Below are 19,546 nucleotides of genomic sequence, written 5' to 3' on the forward strand. Positions count from 1 at the left end.
TCCACCACTGTGTCCCTCCACTGGACAACGACTCTCAAGTGGTAGAGTCATATATAGACTCCCAACGACAAAAAAAATGATAATTATTTATGGGGATGAAGTTCCTTCGTCTTGGACTCCCAACCACAAATATTTTTGATATTTTTGACGAGGATGAAGATCCTCCGTTATGGACTACCAACCACAAATAATTTTGATATTTTTTAAGGGGATGAAGTTCCTCCGTCATGGACTCCCAACCACAAAAAAATGATATTTTTGACGTGGATGAAGTTCCTCCGTCATGTACTCCCAACCATAAATAATTTTGAAATTTTTTACAGGAACATAAATAAATAATGGTAAGAGGCTACCTCTTTTTCAATAATAATGTCTCATCAAAAGAGACACAATAACAACAGTTGAAATGGGTTTGGCTTGGGCCCATTTAACACGACCTAAAATAATCCTTGTAAAATGACCCATGAAATAATCCAATGAACATATCTATTCTAAATAATGTGCAGACCAAGGAATAATCTGTTAATTCTTCAACAATAATAATCCAGCCAGAGAAAAAAATTTACCAAATCTCACCGAGTTAAATAGTAGACCAATATATCTGAGTCACTACAGAAATATGTATAAGCTTTGGTCTAGGCATGTATACCGATGTATAAAATAAGTGGCCCGAGTAAGGTTGACCTGGACCCGAGTTGACTCAGTCTGGAACAGAAGTCACACGAAAAGCTGCTGAGTCAACTCGGTCTGGGTTGTAGCAGAACCAGCGCTTGGTTAACTCAACGTTGATTAATTCATGTTTCCTAACTTTAAAGGGGGGGGGGGGGGGGGGGGGTTAGTCCAACATGAAGTGAGATTAATTACTTCTGCATTACTTAGGTCATCAGATTAAGGTGTTGGTGTAGAATGAATTACACTTGAATTACACTTCAAGTGAATCACGTCAATTCATTCTTTCAGGCAAAAATCGAGGAATTTGGATTCATACCTGTTTTCGTTTCTCCTTCCCCCCGTCGGCCTTCCTCTCCTCTACCTCTCGACCTCCGTCGCAGAGTATGGGTGGCCGAGCCTTTGTCGTAGAGCCTCTCGGCCTCCCTCTCCTCTACCTTTCGACCTCTGTCGTAGAGTACGGAGGCCGAGCCTCTGTCATAGAGCCTCTTGGCCTCCCACCATTCTCACCTCTCCTCTCCCTCTCGACCTCCGTCGCAAAGCACGGGAGGCCAAGCCTCTCGGCCTCCCTCTCTTCTCCCTCTCGGCGTACCATTGGAGCGTCGCCTCCGTCGCTATTGCCCGCTGGCCCGCCACTGAGGAAGATGACGTGCGCCATGAGGAAGATGATGGTTTAATTTTTCCTAAGTTAGGAAAAATTAAACCATCGTCATAAAAATAATAATTTATAATTTTTATTTATAAAATAATTATTTTTATTTATTTAATATATTTATTTAATAATTACTATATTAACTTAGTGATTTAATAGTCATAATTAAAATATTTTAAAATAAATATTTGATAAATTATTTTGGTTTAATTATCCCATTGCTATAATTAATTAAACCAATGGTTTTAAATTTTGTGACAATATATTATTAATTAATAATACATAAAAATATATATCATGTTATTGATATATATATATTTATTATATTATTTTTTATTATTGTATTAAATTAGTGGTTTTTAATGCTAAAATATATCTTATGTTATTAAAAAATAATTTATTTATTTATTATATTGGCTTATGTTATCTTTTAATTTTATTTATTTATTTTTAATAATTTATTCTAGTCACACGTAATTATTCTATTAATTTATAATAAACTATAATCATTAAGTAATATAATATAGTTTTTCATTAATTAGGATATTAATATATTCTAATACTACAAGTTAAATCACTTAGAAGTGTTGTAACCATGTTTATTTTGGTTAATTATCTGTTTAGATATATGTTCTATTTAAGTATATTATTAAAAGGTTACTCATTCTCTTTTTTATATCATACTTTTCATTTGGGGTCACTAACACTGGAATCTGTTTTCCAGTGCACTTGAACTCGTCTACACTAACACCCAAGGATGAGTTGAGGTTGAATAAATTCATTTAAGATGAATTGAATTCTTCACTTCATTTCAAGTTCATTGTGGACTAACCCCCCCTTAGGAAACATGAAATATTTGAACAATGTCGTCTTCTTCTCCACGACGCCGAATGGAGATCAGAAAGCCTAGTTGGTGATGAACAGCAAGAACCAGAAATAGTTGGTGAAGGAATTTCCGAAATCAATAGAATGATCGTCCTTTCGAAGTGGCAACCAAGTTGGCATAGGAAAGGCCAGCCGAAAATAATCTATCTTCGGAAGTTACGGAAACAACAGAGAACCAACGAGGAGATTCTGAATCAATAGAGTCATCGTCAAGAAACGACAACATGGTGGGATAGAACCATGAGACTTTCCGAAAAATAGTGTTAACCTCAATGGAGAGAGATCTTCTAAAAACGACAATGTTTTTTGGCTGGACTCAAGCAAGTCTGGGTCTCGATAGAACAGAGCGGCCGACTGATTATAATTGGTTTCCTGACTTAAGCTTCTTCCCTGAAGAGCATAAAATCAATGCTCTTCGGGAGGCAACTTTCCAGATTAGAGAAGTGAACGAAAAATTGATAGGAAACTTACCCAGATAGCAGGGTGATAGAACCAGACTTTTTCCAACAATAATTTTTGAGAAAATCAAGAATGTTCAGAGAGCAACTTTGGACGAGTAGAGACCGGATAGGCTGGATCAAGCCAACCACAATCTGCCAAACAAGCTCCAATCAAGCAAAATATATGGCAACTTGAACCAGAATATCAGACCAGACGACGATGATCAGCAATGAAGTTGCTTCTGTTGCTGGAATGATTTGGAATGAAGGCAACTTTCCAAGGTAATTTATAGAGACAATGTACTTTAGGCACCATGAGAGCGCTTGCCGACTCTCTTCACCATCATGCACCGAGAGATTAGACTTCTAATGTGATACCCACAACAATTTCCAAAGAGAGATAACAAAGAAACAAAGAACGATGGCAGAGACAATGATGAGCAAGGCAAAATGATTTAATCAAGGGAAGCAAAATAAAAATAAAAATAATGCACGAGTCTAAGAGATAAATGGGAAAAAAATTCTAACAACATTCAAGAATAAAAATTAAAAAACCATAGTCAGAGTCCTAAAAATTAAAGCTCTGATATCATGTTGATTTTTAGGATTCCATGAATTTAGCTCATGGAGAAAAATGGAGAGAAACACATTGGGAGAAAACTGGAGGAAGAAGGGTTATGGACCTTAATTATCCTAACCCTCCCCCTGAAACTCTATATATAGATTTTTGAAACTACTGTATTACAATAATACCCCAGAACTTAGGGCTTAGGGTTTAAACCCTAGAACTTTAACTTAATTACATTAATTCCATCTCTATGAGATGACTCTTTATTTACCATCTTGCCATCATTGTATGTGGGCCTATGGGTCTTCTCTTTGATTTGTAAGTATTTTCGTTACCCCTCCCCCCCCCCCCCCCCCCCCCCCCCCCCCCCCGCCCCCATCCTTGTTCACGGAGCATAAAAGTAGATTAATCACTCTTCATAGATCGATCCTTACTCACATTACTACATATATTTTTAGGAGTATAGGTTTTATTTTTGGTTTCCTACGACAACACACCAAGACCCCTATAAAATTGCTTATCTTTTTGGTGCGAAATATTTTTTGACTACTGTGGACAATTATTCTAGATTCACATGGGTATTTTTTACGCATCACAAAAGTGAAACACAACATTTACTTGTCAATTTTTTCTAATTTGTCAAAACAGAATTTCATGTTTCTATAGCCAACATCCAGGTTGATAGTGGTGGAGAATTCTTTTCCATGAGAGAATTTTTTAAACAAAAGGGACCACTTATCAGCATTCTTGTGTCTATACTCCCCCAACAAAATGGGGTTGTAAAGCGCACACACCGCCATATTCTTGAGTCAGCTCGAGCTTTTCATTTTCAAACCCACCTTCCTTTATATTTTTGGGTAGAATGTGTTTCTATTTCTGTTCATATAATTAATCATTTGCCCACACCTCTCCTTTTTTGCCAAACTCCTTTTGAATGGCTTTATGGCAAGCTCCCTTCTTATTCCTATTTTCAAGTTTTTGGGTGTCTTGATTATGCTATGGATGTGCACATCTCCCATAAATTTGGTCCTCGAGGCAAACGCTATGTTTTTCTTGGTTATCTTGTTGGTCAGAAAACTTACAAGCTATATGATCTTACCACTCATCAAATTTTCACTAGCTGAGATGTTGTTTTTCATGAAACTATTTTCCCTTATGAGTCCATTCCATCCACTCCCTCAAATTCAGCCTTGTTAATTCTTCTTTCTGTAATTGATCCTTCCCAACAGTCGTTACCACGGACTCCAGTTCCTTCTCCACCATTATCTGCTACTCCTTCCAAACCTATTTTACACCATTCCCAGTGTCCTCACAACCCCCCCCCCCCCCCCCCCCCCCCCCCCCCCCCCCCCCCCCCCCCCCCCGGCTTTTTGTGACTATGTCTACAACTAAGTGACGTCTCCTGACCATTTGTTGCATTTGTCATCAGGTCCACAAAAAGGTACGCGTTATCCTCTTAGCAATTTTGTCTCTCATCATCGCTACTCACCACAACATTACTCTTATACTACTGCTGTCAGTCAAGATATTGAGCCTAGATCTTATACGGAAGTACCTTCTCATTCCCATTGGCAAGAAGCAATGCAATCTGAATTGGCCGCTTTAGAAGCCAACCACATTTGGTCCCTCACTTCTTTTCCTCTTGGTAAGAAACCCATCGGTTGTCGTTGGGTTTATAAAATCAAATGGCACTTGGATGATACTATTGATTGTTTCAAATCTCGTTTGGTTGCGAAAGGTTACACACAACTGGAAGGTATAGATTACCATGTCACGTTTTCTCCCACTGCTAAAATGGTTACTATTCGTTGTTAATTGGATTTAGCTGCCGCCACATATACTTTGGAAATTTTAAAAGATGGTGGATTTTTGGGTGCTAAACCTATGAACTTTCCAATGGAGAAAAACATAAAGATTTTAGATTTATGAGAATTGCTTAACGATCCATCTCACTATAGGCGTCTTATTAGACACCTAATTTATTTGACTATCACCCGGCCGGATATTACCTATTCGGTCCATGTGTTAATCAAATTCATGCATGCACCACACAAACCACACATGGAAGCTATCTTGCATGTGTTGCGTTATTTAAAAAGCAGTCAAGGACAACGTTTGTTTTCCCTTCTCAAAATGATTTATCCTTGCAAGCATTTTCTGATTCAGATTGGGCTGGTTGTCCAATATCTCGTAGATCCACTATGGATTATTGTGTTTTTTGGGATCTTCTCTTATTTCCTGGTGGAAAAAGAGGCAGAAAACCGTATCTCTCTCCTCAGCAGAAGCCAAATATAGAGCCATGATATGTACATGTTGCGAATTATCCTGGCTACGGTCATTGTTGATAGAGTTGAAAATATTACATTAGAAGCCAACACTGTTATATTGTGATAACACAACTACCTTACACATAACAGCCAATCTTGTTTTTCATGAAAGAAACAAACATATAGAAATAGATTGTCATTTTATTCATGACAAAATACAAGATGGTTCGGTTGTAACCAAATATATTGCTTCAACAAATCAGCTTGCACATGTGTTTACCAAGAGGAAGCCTTCTCAACTATGATGCACAAGTTGGGAGTTCTTGATATTCATTCTCCAACTTGAGGGTGAGTGTTGAGAAAATCGTGGTAGAAATCAACGATAAACTCAACTTTTGTAAATGGATTGTATAAAATTGCGAGAATCACAATTATAGATTGTAAAACTCTTGTATAAATTACCTCTTCATTCAATACAAATCAACATGGAAAAATAAACTTCCTTGTTTTACTAGCATGGCAGCACATACGGTAAGGTGAATCATTTCCAGTAATTAAGCATTGACTAAATGCTGAAAATTTGATAATTAACCCACCAAAAATACAACATTAAGGTGAGATTGAAAGCTAACTTAAACAACTTCCTTCAACAATTAACTTCAAACCCTATTTTAGGGTTTCATTGATTTGAAAACTAAATTTAGCATCCAACAACATGAGAATTAACCTAGAATTAAGAGGGATTTTTTGACATTGTATGCCTGAATTTTGGACATCTAATTCATGGCTAAAATTTGAGATATAATAACTTACAAAAAAATTTGGAACTCAGCCATATATGACTTATGAAGGAACTCGATTTTCACCAATTCATGCAAGATCTAATTAAAACAAAATTAGGATGTTTAGGACTTTGTTTTGTATGAAATAAAATGAATATAAATGACTAGGAACCACTTATCTAATTTAGAACATTGCTAGAATTTTAAAAAATCAAGCACCTTGTTTCCTTCAATGGTTGAAAAAACTCCTTTGACACACTTTTAACGCTTTGGACATAGCTTTATTTGGAACCCTAGAGTCCCGGATCTAACACCATGTTAGATTCTAATGTTTCATTCTTAGAACAACTAGGGTTTAGGAGAAGTAGAGGAAGACATAAGGTGAAAAAATAGAAGAGAGACTAGGAAGTAGAGGCTAGGACACATGAGACAAGAGTTGTAGAAAACATGAGTCTAGGGCACAAGTATGAGTGTCCTCCTCCTTAGCATCATATTTATTCTTTGGGGGTAGACACCATGGTACATGAATTTTTGTATTTAGGACTCCATTACTAGCAAGTCTTCAAGGTTGAGTGAATGAAGAGGAGAAGAAAGAAGGAGAATAAGAGAGGAGGAGAAGAGAGAAGGAAGGAGAGGACAGTTGAGAAAGAGAGGAGTGGATGACTGAGAGAGAGAGAGAGAGAGAGAGAGAGAGAGAGAAGAGGAAGAGTAGGGGGAGAATTAGGGTTATGGAACTTGTCCTTCCCCCTTAAGCTTTATTTATAGAGGATAAAAGTATCAATATTATAAGTATACCTTTCACCCTAGTAGGAGTGAGAAAGAGGCAAAAAACATAAGATAATTACAACAATAACACCCAAGCTTGCCTATATCTTCTAACACCCCTCAAGCTGGTGGTGAAAAGACATCGTATATCCCCATCTTCGTACATGTAGTGGAGAGAACCTCGTAGTTAATTGACTTTATGTAAATATCAGCAAATTGTCTACAAGTTGCAACATGTTTAAGACTTATAGTCCCTGCTTGCAACTTTTCTCTTACAAAATGATAGTCCACCTCAAAATTCTTAGTTCTCTCATGGAAGACTGGGTTGGAGGCAAAGTGGATTGCATTTTTATTGTCACAATAAAGTTCCATCAGGACGTCTTTGTGGAATCCCAACTTTGCTAGAATAGATTTAATCCATAGATGATTGTTTACTACATGTGTCATGGCTCTGTATTATGCTTTTGCATCGGACCTTGCAACCACATTTTGTTTTTTACTCCTCTATGTAACAAGATTGCCTCCAACTAGAGTTCAATATCACGAAGTAGATTTTATATCATCTGGTGATTCACCCCAATCCACATTGGTAAAACTTTCAATCTTGATATGAACATGACACTTATATAGAAGCCCTTGTCCTGGTGCCATTTTCTAGTACATGAGAATCCTCTCCAAAGCTTGCGAATGAGACATTTGAGGTTTATGCTTATATTGATTGACCACATTGTCTGCAAAAGAAATATTTGGTCTAGTCATAGTGAGATAAATAAGCTTTCCAACTAGTCTCTGGTACTTACCCACATCAATTTCTTCTCTCGATCCAGCACATAATTTATATTTGTCTCCATAGGGGTGTCACTAGGGTGACATCCCATGATTCTTATTTCTTTAAGCAAGTCAAAAATATATTTTCTCTATGATAAGATAATACCAAACCTAGATTGAAGAACCTCAATACCAAGGAAATTACATAAGGAGTCCCAAGTCTTTTATCTTGAATTCATTGCATATCTTCTGTTTGACTTGACTGATGCTATTGGTATCAACCACATACACAACAAGTAGTACCACACCTTTCTCAGTATGCTTGACAAATTGAAGCAGTGATTGACTAAACTTGTCAAACCAAGCCCATGCAGATTGTTTTAGATCATATAATGATTTTTTTAGGCATCATACTAACTCCCCCTCAATCACATATCCAGGTGGTTGTTGCATATAAATTTGCTCCTTAATGTCACAATTGAGCAAGGCATTCTGCACATCTAGCTGAAAAACAGCCTAGCGAGAGTTAGCAACATGAGATAATAATAGACGTATCGAGTTGAGCTTGGTGACGGGAGAGAAAGTTTCCTCATAATCAATACCATAGTACTGAGTATAGGCTTTAGCCACTAGTCTAGCTTTAAGGCAGGCCACAGAACCATCCAGATTATGTTTTAAAGTGAATACCCATTTACAATCGACTGGATTTTTTTTAGATGGTAGGGGAAACAAGTTGCCACGTTTCATTCTCTTCATTGATTGCTGCTTTCCATCCTAGATATTGTAGGGCCTCCTGATAATAGCAATAGAAGAAATAGAAGCAAGAAATGGATAGCAAGATAGGGATAACTGATGGGGTACTAATGGAGGAATGAAAGGCTGATGTTCATGTTAGGAATTAGACACCCAATTCCAAACTAACGAGAGAAATAATAGTAATCATGGAAGAAAGGAAAAGCAAGTACAAAAATACAACAAGATTTATACAGGTTTGCCTCAAGGCGAGACTACATCCTGTCTTCCACCGCTGCCGTAATCCATTATAAAGATGAAATAGTTTACAAGAAAAATCGCTCACACTTACAGGTGTTTTCTCTAACCTATCTCGGGATACAACTCCAGCTCCTTCTCGGTGATAATGAAACCCTAAAAACGACGCCCCAAAATATAAAGAGAAAACTAGGGCAACCGGATTACAAGTGTGAAATCCCCAAACTACACTTAATGACACAACAATCAATATATCATGGACCCACCTGGGGTCTCCGCCCCCGAACCCCCAGGAGGTCGATCTGCTATAGAGTGTAGGGTCTTAATTAGGCTCCAAAACTTAACAATCTCCCACTTGGAGACTAATCAATTATCAATATCTCCTCTACAACGATAATAGCTTCTCAATCCTCAAAGAGAAGTCCAACTGAAGTTGAACACAATGTCAGTTTATCAGTTGTAAGTCTTTGTCAACATATTTGCCAGATTCTGAATCCTTTGAATTTTCTCAAGTGCTAAGACTCAATCCTCTAGAGCCGACCTGATGAAGTGATAACGCACCTGTATGTGCTTTGTTCTGGCATGATAAACATGACTCTTTGTTAAATGAATAGCACTCTGACTGTCACAATACAACACATTCTTCCCATGCTTGAGACCTAATTTTTCCAAGAAAGATAGTGTTCAATTTATGGAAAAGAGAAATACTTCATTAACTTCATTAAATTATTATAATCAAAGTACATGAACCTCTATTTATAATAGAGGAAGGTAGTAGAGTCCAATTATAATAAAACTACCTTTGTCCCAATTGCACCCAAACCGAACACTTAAAGATAAGTCCTAACACTATTAAATAACTCAATATAGATAAAAGAAAAACATAACTCAAACTAAAATTCTTCTAGGATGTTACCATAAGATAAAGATGCCTTTGTGAGTCCTTCTTGATCTTCCCACTTATGTAATAAGGATGCCAGCTTGTGATAATGATGGTGGGTCCTACTTCTTATGTGTTGGGGCCCATCTTGTGGGCCTTCCTTAGTCGTGTGACCCATCTTATAATACTCTTAGATATGTGGGTCTTCTTTGGTCGTGTGGGCTTGGGCCTATCTTCCAACACTCCCCCTCAAGCAGGGGCTGAGAGAACAACATGAACTCCCAACTTGCTACAAATTATGTATCAAATCTTTTTTTATAAAATGGCACATATTCCAATATGCCTTCATCTTCCAACACTCCCCCTCACACTATTGCGTCCTTCCATGAGGCCCTGTTGGCATAATATAAGTGAGAGTAAAAATCTCTCCTAGCCCGTAAGACATTACTCCATACTCCAGTCCTAATTCTAGATGTAGGGCACACTCCGTCTTCTGCAGGTAGTGTGTCTATCGACATTGCTCTGAAGTGTCCACCACTGTGTCCCTCCATAGGACAATGACTCTCAAGTGATAGGAGTAATAAAGCCATTACAGGGGGGGGGGGGGGGGGGGGGGGGGTAGTGGGTTTATTTATAATGGTGTCTCAATTTGGACACCGACTCTCATGGTATCCCAACCGTGATATTTTTGAGAGTTAAATTTATCAAGGTGCCCCAATCCGGGCACCGACTCTCATGGAGTCCCAACCGTGATATTTTTGAGAGTCAAATAAATTATGGTAGGAGAAAAGGTACTGAGGCTACATCTTCTTCAATAATAATGTCTCATTCAAAGAGACATAATAGCAACAGCTGTAATGTAACACAACCATCTTCCAACACATATCACACAAACCAAAATAATAAACCTTGTAGAAGGACTTATGAAATAATCATAATCCAAAATAAATATTTTTTCTTAGATGCATAAGCTTGATATTTTGTGCTCCCAATTTCTTGAATATTTTTGTCACAAAATTATCTGCAACATATGGAATAAAATACCTCTTTCTTGTACTTCTCCCCTCAAGTTGGGAGGCACTAGTAGTGATCCTAGTTTAAACCAAATATCATAGATGCAACAATAAGCCAAAATAACATAGATGAAGTAATAAGCCCTTAAAAAAAGGAGAAGTGAGATATTTTTCTTATATAGAAACTCAAGCAGTGACGCAAAACAATGGGCATAAATTCGGATTTTTCAATACAACAGAATACCAACATGACCTGTGATTCTTCCAATGTGAATATATCTTTAAATATAGATCCGATTGACATGAAATTTTATCTTTATGAAACTAGACTTAAATAAGTTTCTTCAAAGTATAACTTATCTTCATAAAATATAATTATCAAAAGATAAATAATCTGATAGATTACGGTCTCTATCATCTGGCCGAACTAAGCACTGTTTCTCCTTTTTTTTCCAGCATGACCATTGACTCTTCCAAGATCAATATCTCCTTATAAAACATTCAGATCAAGAATTGGTTGAATAGGTAAGAAAATAAACTTATAGATATTTCTTTTTATATATAATTCTCCATATAAATTTTTGTTCTTGAAAGCATAAAATACCTCAAAATTTGAAGCTTTCTGATGTTGTACGAACCATTTTTTCAATCTGACCTTCTCTACTTCAAATATCAATTTCTCTTTGCAAATAAATCCAACTGAAAATTGGTTGAATATGTAAGAGGATAGACTTACAGAATTTTTTTTTGATGTATATATATCTCCATATAAAGTCTCGTTCTAGATGGCATAAAATACTTCAAAATTTGAAGCTTTTTGATACTGCTTGATTTTTCCTAATCTGACCTTTGCTCATTCAAATATCTATTTATCTTTTTAGATCACTCCGATTGGGAAAAATTATTATTTATTGGAAAGTAGACTTAAATATCTTTCCCTCAATATATAATTTCCGTCAATATATAATTTGAAATATGAAGATCTCAATATAGAGGTGAAAAATGTAATTCAAACTACGGGTGTAGGGACTGAAAAAATAACTATGAACATAAACTTAGGGTTTAGGGTTTAGAGAAAAGGATCTCATTATCTTTACGGGTTGATCTAGTCAACTCGCAAAACCTGCTCTGATACCATGTTGAATTTATGGAAAAGAGAAATAATTCATTGATTTCATTAACTTATTATAATTAGAGTACATAAACCACTATTTATAATAGAGGAGGGTAGTAGAGTCCAATTACAATAAAACTATATTTGTCCCAAGTACAACCAAACTCTAACACTTAAAGATAAGTCCTAGCATAGTTAAATAACTCAATATAGATAAAAGACAAACATAACTCAAACTAGAACTCTTCTAGGACGTGACCATAAGATAAAGATGCCTTTGTGAGTCCTTCTTGATCTTCCCACTTATGTGATAAGGATGTTAGCTTGTGGTAATCATGGAGGGTCCTACTTCTTATATGATTGGGCCCATCTTGTGGGCCTTCCTAGGTCGTGTGGCCCATCTTATAATACTCTTAGATATGTGGGCCTTCCTTGGTCGTGTGGGCTTGGGCCTATCTTACAACAGAAGGCGACCATAGCATCTCTTTGCTGGCTTCTGTCACAACAACATATTCAGCCTCAGTGGTGGAAAGAGCAACTATCATCTGCAACTTAGAGACCCAACTAAATGCTATACTGTTATGGACTCCATAGCATCCCGAGTTATCAATAGGCATAGGAATTAAATTATTTCCCTTTCCATGTATGTTAAATTTGGTTTGGTTTGGTTTGGATGTAATTTGGCGTGAACCAATTGACCCATGGGTCTAAGTTGTATTTTCGTCCCCAACCATATTTATTGGGACGGAAAAGCTGAATGAAGGAAAGCATTGAGTAAATTAATTTTAGCCAGGTCGGATTCTCCCTCAGCGGTGCAGGTCGGATTCTCCCTCAGAGGTCTAGGTCAAGCTTCCTTCAAAGCTCAATCCATTCCATTCCAATTCCACCATTACACGTTCAAAGAACAGGAGTTGTCTTCCAGCATCAAAAGTCAATCTGGAGGGAAGAGAGGGAAGAAGGGTGACGAGATCCATGGTTCGGGAAGATCCCAACATATACCACCCAATGTGTATACATATCCAATGGTGCTCTTCCTGGCATCAATGTCTCCAGCCATGTCAGCATCTACATAACCTTGTAATCCCAAGTCTTGTTAGGAATTAGGTGCCCTAATTCCAAACTAACGAGAGCAACAATAATAATCTTGGAAAAGGAAAGAACAAGCAACGAAAAATAATAAAAAGATTTATATAGTTCGCCTCAAGGTGAGACTACATCCTGTCTTCCACTGCTATAGTAATCTACTATGAAGAAGAAGTAGTTTACACAAAGAAGTTGCACACACTTATAGAAGTTTTTCTCTAACCTCTTGGGTTGCAACTCTAGATGCTCCTTGGGATGATGATACCCGTCAAGGTGATGAAACCATAACAACGGTGCCCCCATATATAAAGAGAAAATTAGGGCAACCGGATTACAAGTGTGAAATCCCCACACTACCCTTCATGACACAACGATCAATATATCGTGGACCCACCCGAGGCTCTGCCCCCAAACCCCAGGTGGGGGTGGGGATGACCTTACAATGAATGTTGATCTGCGTCAGAGGGTAAGATGTTAATTAGGCTCCACAACTTAACAATCTCCCACATGGAGACTAATCCATTATCAATATCTCCTCTACAATGGAAATAACTTCTCAATCCTAAGAGAGAAGTCCGATTGAACTTGCACACAACTTCAGTTTCTCAATCGTAATAGTGTTTGTCAACATATCAGCCGGATTCTGACTTCCTTGAATCTTCTCAAGTGCTAAGCCTCCATCCTCTAGAGCTGATCTGATGAAGTGATAATGCACCCGTATGTGCTTTGTTCTGGCATGATAAACATGATTCTTTGCTAAAATAATAACAATCTAACTATCACAATATAACACATTCTTCCCATGCTTGAGACCTAATTCTTCGCAAAAAGACTGCAACCATACCATCTCTTTGTTGGCTTCAGTCAAGGCGACATATTTTGCCTTAATAGTGGAAAGAGAAACTATCTTTTGCAACTTAGAGACCCAACTAACTGCTGTACTACCCAATGTGTATGCATATCCACTAGTATTCTTCCTGCCATCAATGTCTCCAACTATGTCAGTATTTACATAACCCTATAATCCCAAGTCTGAATTTTTGAAACATAAGGCTGAGTCTACAGTGCCTCTCAAATACTTGAGAGTCCACTGAATTGTTTCCCAATATTGTCTACCCGGATTACTCATTTATCTTCTCACAACTCTCACTACATGAGCTATGTCTGGTCTAGTGCACACCATAGCATACATGAGACTGCCAATAGCAAAAGCATAAGGCACATTGGCCATGTTGGGTCGCTCTTGCTCTGTAGAAGGTGACTGCTCCTTAGATAGTCTAAAGTGACTAGCCAAAGGAGTACTCATTGGTTTTGCATCATGTTGAATCTACTCAACAACTTCTTCACATATTCTTCTTGTGACAGTTTCAAGACATCAATGTCCCAGTTATCCTCATCCCAAGGATTTGTTTTACAACACCCAAATCCTTCGTTGCAAAACAAATCCTTCTTGGACAACTCCCTTTTTAACTTATCTATTTCCTATTTGCAAGCACCTTCTATAAACATGTCATCAACATATAGTAGTAGAATGATGTAGGAGTCATCAACCTTCTTCGCATAACAACAATGATCCGTGTGGCATCTCAAGAAACCATTACTACTCATAAAGGTGTCAAAATTCTTATACTATTGTCTTGGAGCTTGTTTAAGAACATACAAGCTCTTTCGAAGTTTGCACACTATTTTCTCCTTTCCTTGTGCTTTGAAACCCTGTGGTTGCATCATGTAAATTTCTTCCTGCAAATCAACATGAAGAAAGGTTGTCTTTACATCCAACTGCTCTAAGTGCATTCTTCATTTTCCACTAGTTCAAACACTATTCTAATGGTATTCAATTTCACTACTCGAGGAAAAACTTAGTGTAGTCAATGCCTTCTTTTTGTTGAAAGCTTTTTACCACCAGTCTTGCCTTGTACCACTTGCTGCCATCTTGTTTATCTTTTATTCGGTACAACCATTTGTTCTGCAAGGCCTTCTTCCCTTTTGGTAACTCGGTCAACTGCCATGTTTGATTGGATAGTATTGAATCCATCTCATCCTTCATGGCCAACTCCCACTTGGTTGATTCATAAAAAGGCACGGCTTCCTCATAACACTCTGGTTCACCTTTATCAGTCAACAAAATATAATTCAGTGCAGGGGAATACCTTTGTGGTGGTCTGCTAGTTCTTGCAGATCTCCCAAGTTCAGTCAATAGAATGTTCTGATTTACTTCTTGGGGTATGTTTTCCTAGTTTTCCTGAGTGTTGGAATATGGGTCCAAGCCCTCATGACAAAGGAAGGCCGACATATCTAAGAGTATTGTAATATGGGCCCAAGCACATAAGAAGTAGGACCCATTGTTTTGCGTCACTTTTTGAGTTGATATATCAGGAAAATATCTCACTTCTCCTTGGTTTGAGAGCTTATTATACATCTCTATTATTTGGGCTTATTGCTAGATCTATGATATTTGGTTCAAGCTGGGATCACTACCATTACATCCCAACTTGAGAGGGAGAAGTAGAAGAAGTACAAGATATAGGTATTTTATTCCATATGTTGTGGAAAAGTTTTATGTGACCAAAATATTCAAGAATTGGGGAGCACAAATGAAGCTTATGCATCTAAGAAGAAATTTTTATATCTAATTATTACATTGGTTCTTTTATAAAGTTTATTAAATGTGTTGGAAGATGGTCGTGTTATATTCACCTGCAGCTATTATGTCTCTTTGGACGAGACATTATTATTGAAGAAGAGGTGGTCTCAGTATCCTTTCTCATACCATCTTTTATTATACCCCATAAAAAATATCAACGGTTGGGATTCCATGATGGAGGAACTTAATACCCCGTAAAAAATATCAACGGTTGGGATTCCATGATGGAGAACTTAATACCCCATAAAAAATATCAATGGTTGGGATTCCATGATAGAAGAACTTAATACCCCATAAAAATATCAACGGTTGGGATTCCATGATGGAGGAACTTAATACCCCATAAAAAATATCAATGATTGGGATTCCATGACAGAGGAACTTAATACCCCATAAAAAAATATCAACGGTTGGGATTCCATGACGGAGGAACTTTATACCTCATCAAAAATATCAATGGTTTGGATTCCATGACAGATGAACTTTATACCCCATCAAAAATATCAACGATTGGGACACCATGATGGAGGAACATAAAAATATCAACGGTTGGGATACCCTGATGGAGGAACTTGATACCCCTTCAAAATATCTACCAGTGAGAGTTGGTGCTTGAATTGGGACACCATGATGGATGAACTTATTATTACATCTATGTTAAACCCCCTAAATTGGCAAGCTGGGCCTGATGGAAGAGAGCACCAGCGTGAGGGGGAGTGTTGAAATATGTGGAGGATGGCCATTTTTTACAAAAGAATTTTACACACCATTTGTAGCAAGTTGAGAGTTCATGATGTTCTCTCACCTCCAGCTTGAGGGGAGTGTTGGAATATGGGCCCAAGCCCACATGAACAAGGGAGGACCACATATCTAAGAGAGTTGTAAAATGAGCCACATGACCAAGGAAGACCCACATATCTAAGAGTATTGTAGGATGGGCCCAAACACATAAGAAGTAGGACCCACCATGATTACCACGAGCTGGCATCTTTATCACATAAGTTGAAAGATCAAGAAGTGTTGAATTTAGTACCCCATGAATAATAACTCGAGCAAGGGGAGAGAGAAGAGAAAAAGAGAAGAGGGAAAGAGAGCTCTCGGGTAGAGAGAGGAGAAGAAGAAAGCTAAAGAGAAGAGAAGAGAAGAGTTTCTTTCACGTGAATGAGAAAAGAGGAGAGAACTCCTTGCTTTTTTTATTGATGTATTGGAATACAACCTCCTCTATTTATAGTGGAGGACTGATATAATTTATGTACACTTTCCAACTATAATTCAACTCAATTTAGAACTTACTATATTCTAACTTACCCAAAACCTAACTTTCACAAATCCTTCTTCATGAGCTGGCTAGGCTGAGGATGCCAGCTTTGTGCTATATTCTTGTGGGTCCGATTAGATCTTCCAACTCATGGGACAAAGATTCCATCTCGTGGTATCTTTGTGGGTCCCACTATATCTTCAATTCTGCCAACTTATTCCAGCTCATCATCCAACTCATGCCAGCTTGTGTGTTGACTCATCATGGCTTCTCACGTCCTCATGGTGGGTCCCACTAGCTCATGCAACCAAGGTGGGTCCCACATTGTAACATGAAGAACTCACAAAGATAAACACAAGCTGGTTCGAAGATCAACAAGGAATCACAAAGATAACCACTAGCTAGTATCTTTATCTTATGGTCACGTCCTATAAGATTTCTACTTTGAGCTATGTTTGTCTTCTATTTATATTAAGTTATTTAATTATGTTAGGACTTATCTTTAAGTGTTTGAGCTTGGGTGTAATTGGGACAAAGGTAGTTTTATTGTAATTGGACTCTACTACCTTCCTCTATTATAAATAGAGGTTCATGTACTCTGATTATAATAACTTAATCAAGTATTTCTCTTCTCCATAAATTCAACACTGAGCAATATTCTCCATCTTAATAACCGGAAGATCTCTCAACTGAATCACTTTTGACTTCTTGGATTCATAACTAATGCTCTCAGACTCTGTTCTCAACTTGTATTTATATAGGGCACCTTCTTTGAAGATCACGCCCTTGCTCCTGATAACCTTACGACTTTGGTTATCCCAGAAGCGATATCCAAAATTTGTACCACCATAGACAACAAAGAAAAATATCTTAGATTTAGCATCAAGTTTATTTCTAGCAGCAGAATCAATATGAATATAAGAAACACAACCAAAAACTTTCAAGAAAGAAAGGTTTACCTCTTTTCTACTCCAGACCTCTTCTGGTATTTTGAAATCTAATGGTGTTGAGGGACCTTTGTTGATCAAATAGGCAGCGGTGCTAATAGCTTCAGACCAGAACATCTTTGGCAATCCCGCATGCAATCTCATGCAATCTCATGCTCCTAGCATGCTTGTTGAAAGTCCTACTCATCCTCTCTGTCACACCATTCTATTGAGGTTTGCTAGGAATGGTCTTCTTCATCTTGGTTCCATTATCGGCACAATACCGCATGAAATCATCATCTACATATTCTCCCCCATTATCTGACTGCAAGCACTGCCCTTCAAATCTATGTCATTCTCAACCATTGTTCTCCATCTCTTGAAGTTATCAAAGACATCAGATTTCTTTTTCAGGAAATAAACCCATACCTTTCTGCTTGCATCATCAATAAATGTCAAATAGTAATTAGAACCATCAAAGGAAGTAATAGTATAAGGCTCCCACACATCTGTGTGAACTAACCCCAATTTTGTTGTCTTTTGCTCCTTTCCTGCCTTAGAAAAGATAACCCTTTTCTGCTTTCAGAAAATACAGTCTTCACACAAACTATTATTTATATTTTTCAACCCTAGAAATTTCCCTTTGAATTGAAGCACTTTCATTCCCTTCTCACTCATATGACCAAGCCTATAATGCCACAAGTCAGAATCAGTAACAACATCAACAACTGCAACCGTGTCTCTACAACTGGAAGTGACGTAAAAAGTTCCAATTTTAACTCCTCGTTCAACAACCATGGCTCCCTTAGTGACTTTTCAGGTAGCACCATTAAAAGTCACATTATGACCTTCATCATCAAGCTGCCCTACTTAGATCAGATTACACATCAGTTTGGGCACATGTTTCACCTTGTGAATTTTCCACACTATCCTGTTTGACATCCTCAAACTTATATTACCAACACCAACAATATCCAAAGGTTCTCCATCAGCAAGAGACACCTTCAGTGATCTCCAGCAACATAATTCTCCATGATCTCATGATGTGCGGTGGTATGAAAAGAACCTCATGAATCTAACACCCAAGAGTCAATAGAGCTATCAACAACCAAGAGTAAAACATCTTATACTTCTCCAGTCACCGCATTTTCAGCATCAGTTTTGTTTTCATCTTTCTTTAGTGCTCCGTAGTTTTTCTTTATGTAACTAGACTTGCCACAATTCTAGCACTCCACGTTCCGTCCAAATTTGGACTTGCTTCTTCCATACCTTGACTTCCGTCTACCATTGCCCTTGTTGGAATTCCTCTCGAAGTTCTTGCCCCTAGTATCAACACTTTGTGCAGAATTAGATGTCGATGATTCTCCAGAATCCTTTCTACAAACTTCCTCCACAACAATGGTATCCCAAACATCATTAAAGATCAACTTCCCATTGCGTACAAAGTTGATGACCGCAACCCTCATCGGTTCGTAACAATTTGGTAGAGATGCCAAAACAATTAAAGCGCGAACCTCATCATCAAATTTTATTTGAATGAATATCAATTGATTGACAATCATGCTCACTCATTCAAATGTGATGCTATTAATGTATTTTTTTGTCATCTTTAAATTGAAGAGTTTTTTCATGAGATGTACCTTATTATTTGCGGAGGGCTTCTCATACATGTCGGACATAATCTTCATCATCCCCACTGTGGTTTTCTTCGATGCCACATTGTCAGCAACGTTCTTCGACATTGTTAATTGGACTACTCCCAATACCTGTTTATCGAGGAGAGTCCATTCATCATCTTTCATACCTTCTGGTTTCATATCCAGAAGTGGTGCGTGCAACTTT

The sequence above is a fragment of the Aristolochia californica genome, unplaced genomic scaffold (genome assembly GCF_029961685.1).
Source record: "Aristolochia californica isolate CCGP_79_NKW_82.1479 unplaced genomic scaffold, dmAriCali1.0.hap1 SCAF_9, whole genome shotgun sequence".
Classification (NCBI taxonomy): domain Eukaryota; kingdom Viridiplantae; phylum Streptophyta; class Magnoliopsida; order Piperales; family Aristolochiaceae; genus Aristolochia; species Aristolochia californica.